This window comes from Lissotriton vulgaris, chromosome 5, assembly GCF_964263255.1.
Source record: "Lissotriton vulgaris chromosome 5, aLisVul1.2, whole genome shotgun sequence".
Taxonomy (NCBI): Eukaryota; Metazoa; Chordata; class Amphibia; order Caudata; family Salamandridae; genus Lissotriton; species Lissotriton vulgaris.
The window spans coordinates 151,362,577-151,377,300 of NC_141693.1; positions in this window are offsets into that span (position 1 = coordinate 151,362,577).

A 14,724-nucleotide genomic window follows, 5' to 3' on the forward strand; every position below is an offset into this window, starting at 1 on the left:
TGCAGAACAATCTCATACATTCACCCAGTATAGAGATCTGGGCCTAAATCCATCGTTTTTTTGCACTCCACACCACCCCAGCTCAGACATGGCCATATGCAAATCAGTCTGACCCTGTGCCTCATGGGAACAGTCCAGCCCGAACTGCCGAGCCATGCCTTCCCTGGACCGGAAACAAGCTTCCGAAGGCATACCCATCCCACTCGGGGTGACAAATGCAAAAACCACAGTTGATGGACAGAATGCAAAACAATGTCATACATTCACCCCAGTACAGAGATCTGGGCCTAAATCCATCGTTTGTTTGCACTCCACACCACCCCAGTTCAGACAATGCCATATGCAAATCAGTCTTACCCTCTGCCTCATGGGAACAGTCCAGCCCGAACTGCCAAGCCATGCCTTCCCTGGACTGGAAAAAAGCTTCCAAGGACCGGTTTCTGGCATTTCAGCCGTCTTCAGCCCGGCATGCTTAAATCCAGTGGTGTGGAGATCATGGGACTCACGTCTGAGCATACCCATCCCACTCGGGGTGACAAATGCAAAAACCACAGTTGATGGACAGAATGCAGAACAATCTCATACATTCACCCAGTATAGAGATCTGGGCCTAAATCCATCGTTTTTTTGCACTCCACACCACCCCAGCTCAGACATGGCCATATGCAAATCAGTCTGATCCTGTGCCTCATGGGAACAGTCCAGCCCGAACTGCCAAGCCATGCCTTCCCCGGACCGGAAACAAGCTTCGGAGGACCGGTTTCTGGTATTTCAGCCGTCTTCAGCCCGGCTTGCTAGAATCCAGTGGTGTGGATAGCATGGGACTCACGTCTGATCATACCCTTCCCACTCGGGGTGACAAATGCAAAAACCACAGTTGATGGACAGAATGCAGAACAATCTCATACATTCACCCAGTATAGAGATCTGGGCCTAAATCCATCGTTTGTTTGCACTCCACACCACCCCTGTTCAGACAATGCCATATGCAAATCAGTCTCACCCTCTGCCTCATGGGAACAGTCCAGCCCGAACTGCCAAGCCATGCCTTCCCTGGACCGGAAAAAAGCTTCCAAGGACCGGTTTCTGGCATTTCAGCCATCTTCAGCCCGGCATGCTTAAATCCAGTGGTGTGGAGATCATGGGACTCACGTTTGAGCATACCCATCCCACTCGGGGTGACAAATGAAAAAACCACAGTTGATGGACAGAATGCAGAACAATATGCTCAGACGTGAGTCCCATGCTCTCCACACTACTGGATACAAGCAAGCCCATGCTGAAGACGGCTGGAATGCCAGAAACCGGTCCTCGGAAGCTTGTTTCCGGTCCAGGGAAGGCATGGCTTGGCAGTTCGGGCTGGACTCTTCCCATGAGGCACAGGGTCAGACTGATTTGCATATGGCCATGTCTGAACTGGGGTGGTGTGGAGTGCAAAAAAACGATGGATTTGTGCCCAGATCTATGTACTGGGGTGAATGTATGACATTGTTCTGCATTCTATTCATCAACTGTGGTTTTTGCAGGATTTTTAAAGTGGCATAATGGAGACTGATAATTTAAGTTGGTAACAAGGTCATTTATGTCATGTTTTTGTGAGTGGGGGACAGATGCCTAGTATTTCACAGTGAATTAGTGTCAACTCCATGTCAGACAGCACTAGAGGTTGTGTGCTAAAGGTATTTTAAATCTCTCTCAGTATTGTGCCATTCGTTGCTTTAGGAAAAGCTCCACTCGAAGATGGCTACCTATTTGGATAAAGGTATTTAGACTCTCTCTCAGTATTGTGCCATTCATTGCCATAGGAAAAGCTCCACTCCAAGATGACTGCCGTTATGGGCATCATTCTCTCTTCTAATCTATATGCACTAGATTGACTCTTTCAAGATGGCCGTTGGGTTACAAACCTGAAGTCTTCTTTTTGTTTTGAAGGTTGCTGTGTAATGGAGATAGGCAGAGTAGATGGGGCCAGAATTTGCAGGGCCCTTTAAGGGACTGGCAACAGTGCAAGTGATGGTTCAACAGCACTTCCCTGCAGCAGGATTATAATGGTGGTCCTGGAAGCAGCGACAGGGGCCACGGTCGGGTGCATAAGACAGACCCTATAGCAGGTGAAACTCAATGGTACCACATGCTCACACACACGTACACACTCATTGATTCATTACGGTATAATCTGCCTATTCTGAAAAAAATAATACAACTTCCACAGGCTGACCATTGGACAGCAGTTAACCCCAGCAGAACAAGATATACAGAACATTAGTTTCTATATGTAAGAAATACTCTACAAATGTAATGACTGGTTTGCGGTCCTTTCAGCCAGCCACCAAATCAAAACGATCCATTCTCAAGATGGGACATGCACTGCTATTTCAGATGGGATATGCACTGCTTTTTCCGAATTTGCACAAAACCTACCAATGCATTGACTCTATTCAAGGAAAAATCCAAGAACCAAAGTGTGTCCAGTCTCTGAACACAGTCTGGAACCATAGAAAAGGTAGGCATGCACCATTCAAATGGTGGCAACACAACACATTACAACACAGCTCAACAGAAGACTACACTAGCACATGCGTGTGGCCCCCACTATCCTTGAACTCCGCATTGGAAGAGTGCTCCCAAGAAGCGACATTGTTCCGAAACTGCTGATCTGTACAGATGTTCAGCATCCTAATAATCCAGCATCTCCTGGATCCAAATCTTATTGATTGCAAGATCCACTGAGTAAACTCCCCAAACTTTATATAGAGATTAGAAAACACTGAGTGTTACATTTACTTACAGGTCACACAATGCAGCAAGAAAACGTTCTGCTTTGAATTGCGTTGCATGACAGTTAGAGGGCAAGAATGTGCCATATCTGCTAAGGTATCGTGCAATCCTGCCCACGCCCTGCTCTTGCACACAGAGTGCAGGCTAGCAGCAATGTAGGCCTTCTTGTGCCATGATGCAAGGGTGCCTTGCACAGCCAAAATTGCTTTTGTGCAGGAAGGTATACCTTCCTGCACAAAAACAATTGTCTGAGCCTTTTCCTTTTTCATTGTGAAGTGCAGAATGCACCACACATAGAAAGAGGAAAAGCAAGGAGAAATACGTTTATTTCTCCTCGTTACACCTCAACTGGGAAGACGTAGCATTTTAACGTATTCCCAGGTTTGCCAATCTTCATAAATCTGGGAATGCACCAAAATCTATGGGTGGATGCTTGGAAACACCCATGCTCTGCCCGCGGAAAGCCTTCCCAGGACTAAGTACGCAAGGCAGTGACTTGCGCTGCCTTGCATTACTCCAGATTTACTAAGACACAGGGCCACGCAAGGTGGCTTTGAGTGGCTTAGATAATCTCACTGAAGCCCTGGCGTTGCCTTGCGCCACCTTGCTTGACACAAGGGCAATGCAGGAGCTTTGTAAATCTGGGCCACCGTGCATAATGGCAGAAGACGGCCCTAGGCATGTGCAAAGTGTGCACCTGCACAGGGCCGCCAAACCCAGGGGCCGCCACGACGACGAGGATCGGATACCAATCATACAATATTCATGGCACTGGCGGCCCCTGGCAGGATTTGGCGGCCTCCGACCACCCGCGTAGCTAGGGGGGCAGTAACCAATTGGAAGGTAGATTAGATACTAGGCGGGGAAGACCCCGGAAGTCTTACCCGTACACAGCCCTACGGGGGTGTGGGGTTTAGGCACCAATCATGCGAAGGCTGGAGCGCTCGCTCAATCCAGGGAGAGTTTCCTCCACAGGGCTGCGAGGCTCTGGATCTGCCCACACAGCTTATTCCCCGGCGGTGGCAAATGTCTTCAGAGGGGCCCTTGTTCCCAGAGCCAGCCCCCAAGGGCACAGGAGTCAGGAGCCATCGGCTACCAGCACTGCACCAGCCGCAGCAGCCTCCTCTCACCGTACAGCGCAGTCCTGATGGAGCACCCAGGTCTCCACTCGCCATTGTCTAATGCTGTGCTAAACTTCTGGGCACGGAGTCTAGGGGATCCGGACGCACTGCAACAAGGGGCCCAGGCAGCCTGCGCGCCAGCGCAAGGAAGTCTTCAGCATGAGGCCAATCTGTGAAGTGGGGCCTGATGACCAGATGAAGGTAGGAAAAACACAGCAATCACCTGCAATGTCGGGCGGGTAAGTGCGTGCATCTGTTTTATTTAATTAAACTTAAGAGGTTCTCTTCACCAGATATAATGCACCGGATTGCCAGGCTCTCCTCTGAGTGATTCCCTGATTGAAAACTGCCGGCTGGTATCGTAGCGCTTCTCATTAGCACTGCTCTTCTTTGCTTGCATCGCAGCGCTTGTCCACATTGTAACCGCCCGCATTTGACTGCTGACATTTGCATATTTCATTTAGCACTGCGCTCGCTTTGTTTGGCTTCTACCTTATATATTGCTGTTCGTTTTCCTGTGCCTTCTCTCCATTGCTTAATTCACTTTTTGGCCCCAAGCTCGCCCAGCTCGTATTTACCTCTGCTGCCATTTTGTTTGTTGTGCTTTCGAGCGAGCCCCTCCTCTCCGCCCCGCACCCGCCTCCCCAGCTGCTCCTCCCTCCCTCCGCCCCCCTCCACTCTCCACTTAAGGCGAATGTCCCAACGCGCAGCGTCCACGCGCTACGTCCGCGCCGAAGGTGCGCCAAAGGTAAGCCCGTCTACGCCCGTTCGCGCCTGGACCGCGCCCAGCACCAGACCCCCTGGCCCCCGTACCACCCACCCCACCCGCATTACATACGATGCGTTCAGCCTCTTAGCCCTAAACCCCGGCCGTCTCCCCAACTGCGTCCAAGCCGCTCCTGGACACACCCATGGTCCCTTCTCTTGCAACTCCTGCAAGTTCGACGGCACCAAGAACAAATCCTCATCCACGAACACAAAACAGATATCTGACACCAACCACCTACAATGCATCCTGTTCAACACCCGCTCGGTCCACAGGCACGCCATCGACCTTTGGAATCTACTAGACACCATCTCTCCGGACGTCGCCTTCCTAACAGAAACATGGATGAACGCCTCATCAGCCCCAGACATCACCATTGCCATCCCGGAAGGCTACAAGATCATCCGTAAGGACCGCACCAAGCAAACAGGAGGAGGCATCGCCATCGTCCATAAGAATTCCATCCTCATCTCAACCAGCTCAGACGTTAACCTTGCCAGCGCCGAACACCTTCACTTCCAGATCCACACCGACCCCAAGACCACACTCAGAGGCACCCTCCTCTACCGGCCTCCAGGACCCCGTGCAAAATTCAGTGACAACATCACTGACTTTATCACCCCACACGCCCTCCCCTCCGAGGAATACATTCTATTGGGAGACCTCAACTTTCACCTGGAAAAGAGCAACGACAGCAACGCCACCGCCCTTCTGGACAATCTCGCCAACCTCTGACTCAAACAACTTGTCACTACCCCCACCCACATTGCAGGTCACACACTCGACCCTGTCTTCACCTCCAGCAAACATGTCTCCTTCAGTCACACCACAGCTCTCCATTGGACGGACCACAGCTGCGTTCACTTTATCTACAAAAATACCACAACCCACAACCTTCCTCAACCTACTCTGCAAAGAAACTGGAACAAACTCACCATCGACCAGATCTCCTCATCGCTTCTTCAAAACCCCCCTGCCCACTCCTCAAACCCCGACCAAGCAGCCATTAACCTCACCCAATGGCTATCCAACAGCGCCGACATCCTAGCACCGTTGAAAAAATGTCAAATCAAACTAGGCAGCAAAAACGCCTCCTGGTTCAACGATGATCTTAAGAAATCTAAGAAACTCTGTCGCTCCCTCGAGAAGGCCTGGAAAAAAGACCCAAACACCAGCACCAGGGACACCTTCAAAAACGCCACCCGCATACACCACCAACTAATCCGGACTGCCAAGAAAGCCGCATTCAAAGACCGACTAGATAACAACGCCCACAACAGCAAGGAATTATTCAACATCGTCAAAGAATTTACCAACCCCTCAGCCAACTCCAACGACATCACCCCCTCTCAAGCCCTTTGCGACTCCCTAGCTTCATTCTTCCACAACAAAATCGCAGACATCCACAACAGCTTCGACAACCAACCCGGAGACCAACCCACCCAACCTTCTACAGGACCTTCACCCCCCTTGAACATCCTTAATGACTGGAACCCAATCTCCACTGAGGACACCATCCGCCTGATGAACTCCATCCACTCAGGATCCCCCACAAACCCATGCCGTCACCACATCCTCAACAAAGCAGACTCCATCATAGCACCACACCTCCGAGACGTCATCAACTGCTCCCTCAACTCCGCCACCTTCCCGGAAAGCTGGAAACACGCAGAACTCAGCGCCCTTCTGAAAAAACCCACAGCTGACCCCACCAAACTCAAAAACTACCGCCCCATCTCGCTCCTTCCATTCCTGGCCAAAGTCATCGAGAAAGCTGTCAACAACCAGCTCGCCGCCTTCCTCGAAACCAACAAATCCCTCGACTCCTCACAGTCCGGCTTCCGAGCCAAACACAGCACTGAGACTGCCCTCATCGCAGCAACAGACGACATTCGAACTCTACTGGACAATGGAGACACAGTCGCCCTCATCCTCCTTGACTTATCCGCAGCCTTCGACACAGTCTGTCATAGCACCCTATTACAGCGCCTCAGAAACATCGGAATCCAAGGAAAAGCACTGGAATGGATCACCTCGTTCCTCACCGGAAGAACCCAAAGAGTCCGCCTCCCACCATTTAAGTCAGAGGCCACTGAAGTCATCTGCGGCGTGCCACAAGGATCTTCACTCAGCCCCACCCTCTTCAACGTATACATGAGCCCCCTCGCGGCCATCGCACGCCAACACAACCTCAACATCATCTCCTACGCTGATGACACTCAACTGATCCTATCACTTACCAAAGACCCTAACACTGCCAAAACCAACCTACATGAAGGAATGAAAGAAGTAGCCGAATGGATGAAGCACAGCCGTCTGAAACTGAACTCAGACAAAACAGAAGTCCTTATCTTAGGTACCTCCCCCTCCGCCTGGGATGACTCTTGGTGGCCAGAGGCCCTTGGAAAATCACCCATCCCAACGGACTACGCACGGAACCTGGGCGTCATCCTGGACTCCTCACTCTCTATGCACAGACAAGTCAACGCCGTCTCATCATCTTGCTTTAACATTCTTCGCATGCTCAAAAAAACATTTCGCTGGATCCCCACCGAAACTAGAAAAACGGTCACCCACGCACTGGTCACAAGCCGCCTGGACTACGGAAACACCCTATACGCCGGTACCACCGCAAAACTCCAGAAAAAACTCCAACGCATCCAGAACGCTTCAGCCAGACTCATACTAGACATCCCGCGTAAAGACCACATCTCTGGTCACCTGAAAACCCTCCACTGGCTTCCCGTTAATAAGAGGATTACTTTCCGCCTCCTAACCCACACACACAACGCACTTTACGAACTTGGACCCGAATGCCTCAACACACGACTCTCCTTCTACACCCCCTCCCGCCAGCTACGATCCTCCAACCAAGCCCTTGCTATTGTACCTCGCGTCAACAAAACCACCATGGGAGGAAGATCCTTCTCCTACCTGGCAGCTAAAACCTGGATCTCACTTCCCATTCACCTTCGCCTCACTCAGAACCACCTAGCATTCAGAAAGCAACTTAAAACCTGGATATTCGACAAGTAATTCCCCACCCTTCTTCAAGCGCCTTGAGACCCTCTGGGTATGTAGCGCGCTATATAAATCATTTGACTTGACTTGACTTGACTCGTCATTTCATTCGGCTCTTTCACCAGGCGCATCTGTTTTTTCCCACGGCACTGTTAAAACGTAATTCACTGAAATATCTAAATCCTAATCATGCCACCAATGATCAATTGAAGTTTCCTATTTTTATGTAAGGCAGCTAACATGTGTATTTATATGAGGATGGAAATACATTTTAGAACGTTATCCTTTCTATGGAAACCGCAAATGTATATTTCTCTTGTAACACACTGTTTGCTACCTCTCACATTTTGTTTGCTTTTGATACTTGCACTAGTGCCACCATTGCCTACGTAACGTTTGTTCTTGTGCCTCTGTGTCTAGCATATATTGCAGTATATTACCTCTAAATGTACTTTGTTTTCTCTTGTAACCTGCACACTTGTCACTCTTTCTTCCTGTAATGCACTGTTTGCTACCTCATATATTTTGTTTGCTCACGATTGTCACTTTTACCTCATGTAACTTATCGTCTGCTTTTGTAATTCTGCTTTTGTAATTTGTTCGCTTGTAATTTTCTGTTCCTATTGTGAAGCGCTCTGACGCGTTCGGGTAAAGTTCGCACTATATAAAAACGCATAAATAAATAAAAAAACACTGCATGCGTATTATGGCGCACCTTACAGTTTAACTTGGGCCTTTAGGTGGGATGAATGTGGCTGTGCCCCGATGGCTGTTATCGATTATATAGCCTGCAAAACTTGTAAAGGAAAGAGGATAGACGACGTACTGCAGGAGAGTGGGTTGTGTGAATGAAGTTTAAAACACTATTACTGACATTTTAGATACGTTTACTTTAAACTTAGAAGGTTTCTTTAAGTCAGGGTATAAGTTACAGTAAAAAGTTGCTGCTTAAGTACTACAGGAACATTTAACACAATCGGCCACATGCATCATCCCGGCCTTTTGCGAATTCCAAATTGCGAAAAATAGGGAATCGCAATTTGGAATTCGCAAAATGGGATGCATGTATATTTTCGAAAAATATTTGCGATTCGGTAAAAATCGCAATTTTTACCGAATCGCAAATATTATGCGTATTCCAAAGTGCGAATTCGCAATTCCCATGGATTCCTAGGGGCCAAAAGGCCCATAGAGATCAATGGGAAGGCTTTAACAAATTGCGATTTTCTTTTTGAAAATCGCAATTTGTTAATGCATTCCAAGGGTGCAGAGGGGGGTCCAATGGAACTCCCCCTGCACCCCAGAAATGTAATTTGAAGTGCATGTTTCACACACACATGTCCTAAGGACATGTGTGTCTGAAACATGAAAGTTTAAAAAATCCATTTTTGAGCATTTATTTATTTATTTATTTATTTTGTGCGATTTTTAGAGCGCGCAAATACCCAAGGGTGTCTCGGCGCTAGCGTAGCAGAGCTCTCATTTGTGGTGGAAGAGGTTTATGTTGAGAACAACCAAGTTTTGAGTTTTTTTCTGAAATTGAGGAGTGTCGGAGCAGTTTTGATGTGGAGGGGCAGCGTGTTCCAAAGTTTGGCTGTCGCGATGGAGAAACGTTTGTCACCCCAATTTGCTCTTCTTGAGCGTGGGACTCTTAGCAAATGGGCTGATGATGAGCATAATGTTCTTGAGTGCTCAAGCGGGCAGAAGGCTTGTCTCAGGAATAGTGGGCCTTGGTTATGGATTGCTTTATATGCTATGCATAAAGCCTTGAATTTGATCCGACTCCTCACTGGCAGCCAGTGTAGCTGTCGGATGTAAGGAGAGATAGATGTAAATTTAGGGATAGTTAGCAGGGTCCTGGCCGCCGCATTTTGCACCGTCTGCAGTTTGTTGAGGACCTTTTGTTGGGCATTTAATAGCAGGGCATTGCAATAGTCTGTTTTTGAGAAGACTAATGGGCTGATTAAGGTTTGGCCTGCAGACGGATGTAGATATGGGGTTAGCTTTTTAATCCTTTTTAAAATGTGAAAGGATGAGGAAACCACCGAATTGGCATGCTGTTGGAAGGACATTTTATTGTCAAATATGACTCCTAGGTTGCGTACTTTGGTCACTGGTTCGGGAGGTTGTCCCATCTGAGGTGGCCACCATTGGGGTGACCATGTAGGATGCAGCCTCCCGAGTGTCATCACTTCTGTCTTATCAGAATTTAATTTGAGACAGTTAGATGACATCCAGGAGCTTATTGCCCTCATTCCGTCTTGGAAGTTGGCTGCCACCGAGATGCCATCATTGTATACAGATAGTACCAGTTGGGTGTCGTCTGCGTAAGTTGTGAGGGTGATTCCATAAGATTTTATAACCCTCGCTAAGTCCGAAACATAAATGTTAAAAAGTGGCGGACTTAGCGAGGAGCCCTGTGGTACTCCGCAAGGCAGAGAGAAGGTCTGGGAGATGTATTTGCCCATCTTCACTGTTTGAGGGCGGTTGGCCAAAAATGAGGCAAGGAGTTCTTTGGCTTTGTTTTTTATTCCTAAGGCCGCGACACGGTTGATCAAAGTGACATGATCGACCGTGTCGAAGGCTGCGGAGAGATCCAAAAGTATTAGTATCGCAGAACCTCCGTTATCCATTGTGGTCCTTATCTCATCTGCTGCTTTTAAGAGCGCTGTCTCTGTTCCGTGACCTTGTCTGAACCCGAATTGGGTGTCGTCAAGTAGGTTGTTATCATGTATGTAGGTCGAAAGTTGTGTGTTCATGATTTTTTCGAAAATTTTAGCAGGGAACGGGAGACATGCGATTGGTCTGTAACTGGCAGGAAGAAGAGGGTCTAGGGTAGGTTTCTTAAGAAGTGGCTTAATAATAGCCTCCTTCCAGACAGATGGATAGATGCCAGTTGCGAACATTGCATTACAGATTGTGGTTAGGGGACGGGCAATGGCTTCGGGGATGAGATTGAGGATGTCAGGAGGACAAGGATCAAGGGGTGACCCTGATTTTGTTTGAGCAATCAGGGGTTGGATAAATTCCTGCGTAGTGACTTCAAAGGCTAGGAAAGCTGGAGCGTTATCGGAGGTGGGAGTCAAAGTGGATGGGGGAGGAGGAGAAGGGGAAAAAGTGGTGAAGATGGCTCTGACTTTGTCTTCAAAGAATTTGGCCAAAGAGTCCGATAGGGATTGTGATCCTTCTGAACGCGGGGCGAGGGGATTAGATATAGATAGGTGAGGGACCACCTGAAATAGTTTCCCTGCCGAATTTTTGGCCTGGTTAATTTGATTGGTGCAGTAGATCGTTTTCTCCGTTGTTATGAGTTTTTTATATTTGGATAGAGCGTTCTTATATGTGATTTTATCAGGGGGACTGAAGTGGCGGCGCCACTGCCTTTCTAGGTTCCTACAGTATTGTCTCTGCAATCGAAGTGGTTTAGTGAACCAAGTGGCTGAAGGGAGTTTTCTACTCCGGTGTGAAGTTTTGATGGGCGCTAACTTGTTGCAGGCTGTGTTTAAGTTGCTCAAGTAGTTGGCAGATGCTGTTGTGGGATCCTGCTCATTTGGAATGAAACTATCCCGCATTATCTGCGTGAGATGGTCAAGATCAATATTTTTCCAATCTCGGAAGTTGATAGGGGAAGGAGATGTAGAGGGGGAAGTGCTAGAGTTAGTTATGATGGAAAAGCATACGGCAGCATGATCCGTCCAAACTAGGGGGATCACCCTAGAGATGGATATATTTGGGTTGTTAGTAAATAGTCCATCTAAGGTGTGTCCCGCCTTATGGGTGGGTTCTTTAACGATTTGCAGGAGATCAGCAGCAGCTAGGTCGTTAATTAGCATTGATGTATCAGGGTCATCAGTGGCTTCGAGATGAAATTTTAAGTCACCCAGAACGGTGAAGTGTGGGGATCCCACTGAAGCCTCGATTAGGTTATCCACGTTCGAGAGGAAGTTAGATCTGGACCCGGGGGGGGCGGTAGATTAACATGCCTTTGAATGAAGTTCTACCAGAAAGGCCTATAGTGAAGAGCAAAGCCTCGCACTCGGAGTAGTTTGACTCAGTTGTTGTTACTTTGAAGTGATCTTTATAAATAATAGCTATTCCTCCACCCTTTCTTTTAGGTCTATCTAGCTTACATACACAGTAGTTGGTTGGAGTAGCAGCTCTGAAATCTGGACCGGAGGAGTCGTCCCCCCATGTCTCGGTGACAAATAGTAGGTCCAATTTATGTGAGTCAATAAATTCAGCAATTTCAATTTTATGTTTAGGAAGGGACCATACGTTTATAAGTGCTGCTGTCACTTGACGGGAGGAGGTTGTGGGAGGGGTAGAAATGTCCTCGGTGCATGTGGGGCATTTATGTGGGCCTATCCTAGAATTTGTGTAGTTGAAATGTGGTAAGGCGTGAGCCGCCTCTGCTACAGGTCTAATGCTTAGGAGTTGGGCGGGGGTGTAGGTCCGTACCAACGAGTTTTGTGAAGGCGGGGAGAGAGGTGGAACAGGGGGAGTGGCCCTGGGCCCGTCCTTGGCGCGGACGAGCACAGACGAGCTTGCCTTATGCGCGCCTTCGGCGCGCATTCGTCGCGCCCGCTGCGCTTCCGGATCCGGAGCATAATTTATGATGCCGAGGTGGTGTCGTGGCGGGGGGGGCGTGGTCAGCGTGGGTGGGCGTGACCGCTTCAGAGAGAGGGCGGCGTCGTTATGGCAACACTCGGCCGCATCAGCGTTTAGTCGGCTGAGCGGGGTGTTTGTTCTGCGAGCAGTTAGCTGGGGGAACAACGATTTTAAAAAGCACAATTATCACAAGTTTAAAAAATACAGCGTTACATCTCCCGGCTTTCCGCCTCAGGAGAGAGTTCTACAACACTGCGCTAGCGATCAGCGCGTGTTTAAGTAGGCTGGCGGGGGCGTGGTGAGCGTGGGTGGGCGTGACCGCTTCAGAGAGAGGGCGGCGCCGTTATGGCAACACACGGCCGCGTCAGCGTTTAGTCGGCTGAGCGGGGTGTTTGTTCTGCGAGCAATTAGCTGGGGGAACAACGATTTTAAAAAGCACATTTATCACAAGTTTAAAAAATACAGCGTTACATCTCCCGGCTTTCCGCCTCAGGAGAGAGTTCTACAACACTGCGCTAGCGATCAGCGCGTGTTTAAGTAGACTGGCGGGGGGCGTGGTCAGCGTGGGTGGGCGTGACCGCTTCAGAGAGAGGGCGGCGTCGTTATGGCAACACTCGGCCGCGTCAGCGTTTAGTCGGCTGAGCGGGGTGTTTGTTCTGCGAGCAATTAGCTGGGGGAACAACGATTTTAAAAAGCACAATTATCACAAGTTTAAGTCCTAGGCATCTGCAGGCAGGACAGCTAGGAAGGCGTGGTATCCAGTGTGCTCACCGTCCTTTTTCCCCAGCACCCCCCCCCCCCAAGGGGCGGCAATATGAGGGATAGCCCCGGGCGCCACCAGCTCTAGCTACGCCCCTGCCTCCGACCCCAGCTTTTTACTAACTTCCAACCAAAGCCTGAGTCCCACCCCCCTCCACCCTTTCACTTCCCTGCTGGCCTCTGGCAGTGGCCCCGCACCGACCTCTGTTCCCCGTTCCTGATTGGGCAACAGGGGCGCTGGGGTGTTTCAATCATGCACAGACGCGCCGAAAGCCAAGGATAGAGTGATCTGCGCGGCAGCGCGCAGAGTGCACAGACTCAACCTAACCTAGTGCTTCCCGTACATTGTGGTGCCTTGGCGTATGTGAGTCTCTCTCTCTAGTCTCTGAAGTGCAGCCATTTCTGTGGTGTGGTGGTGCCCCTGGTGGTGGTCCTAAAGCTGAGCTCAGAATAAGGTAAACTAAGTGAAGTAATAGTATAACGCACCTGGCGCGTGGGGGGCAGATCTGAATGTAGTCGATTCTGATTCTGCAGCAGTGTCACTGACTCTGACTGACTGCTGCGTCAGTTAATGGCGTTTGTTGAAGCAGGTTAATCCCTTGCCTTTATTGTCCTTTTGTGCAGTAACGCAGGGTAGTATAGGGGGCTGCAAGAGACCCTTCAGGTTCAGAATCTCTGTTCACAATCACCCGTCCAGCCAGGGGTTATTTCTGCTGCCCCGACACTATTACCACAAGGACTCCACCATGCGTAGCTACCGCGGAGCCGGGCTACCTTGATGACCGTGATAACATTTTATGTTAAAACTAAGTAAGATTGAAAATATGAACACATCCAAAATAAAGGAAAAAATCCAATGTAAAAATACAGTTTTTTCCGACTTTTTGAGAGTTGGGTGAGGTGTCTCTCTCTGTTATTTTGTAGGGGTTCTGTCCGCCTTGTAGAAAGCCTTAAGCATAATTAGTTTTCCTCTCACCTCTGAGGCCTGCCCTTTTCCCTGCAGTGTTCTGTGCACTTTAGCATTCTCTAGATTCCAGGCCATAGAAATTGTATTCCACGAGCACCCATATACAATAATATTTTTTTCAAATCTTGTACAGTGATATGACCACAGAAGACCCGGATTTTATATTAAAAACAGAGATTGGGACTATACCATTTCCAACTGAAAGGCAATATTTCTCTCCATGTAATCCCATACCAGGCGTTTTTCACGTAGTTTGGTGCTTACTTTCCCTCCATGTTAAAGAGCAGTAGATATTTCAGCACCTAGTTCTACATAGGTAAACCACATATAAGGTCCCAAAGGCGAGAATATTGCATTGCAAATGCTTGTTTAAATTGTTCTAACTGCAGCCACGGCGGGTTTTTGCTCAGATAGGGGCCCTGCCAAAAGCACATTTTGAGCCCCTTCTGATGCCCTCCCGCTTTTGCCCCCTCCAAGGTTTACATTTCCGCCTGTTCTAAGCGCTGTATGTAGCAGGGGGTTGTATTCTGTATCACTGAGTGACCCGGTTCTAAGACGAATTCGGAAGGGTAGGAGCAGCTGCAGGTACTGGTCATCTAATGACTTTTCTGGACGTATTAATAAAACACCTTCCTGAGCTCCGCCCCGGCCGGACCCCCTCTTCCGGGGCATCCACCTACGCTCCCTGCACAGGGCCACCATGA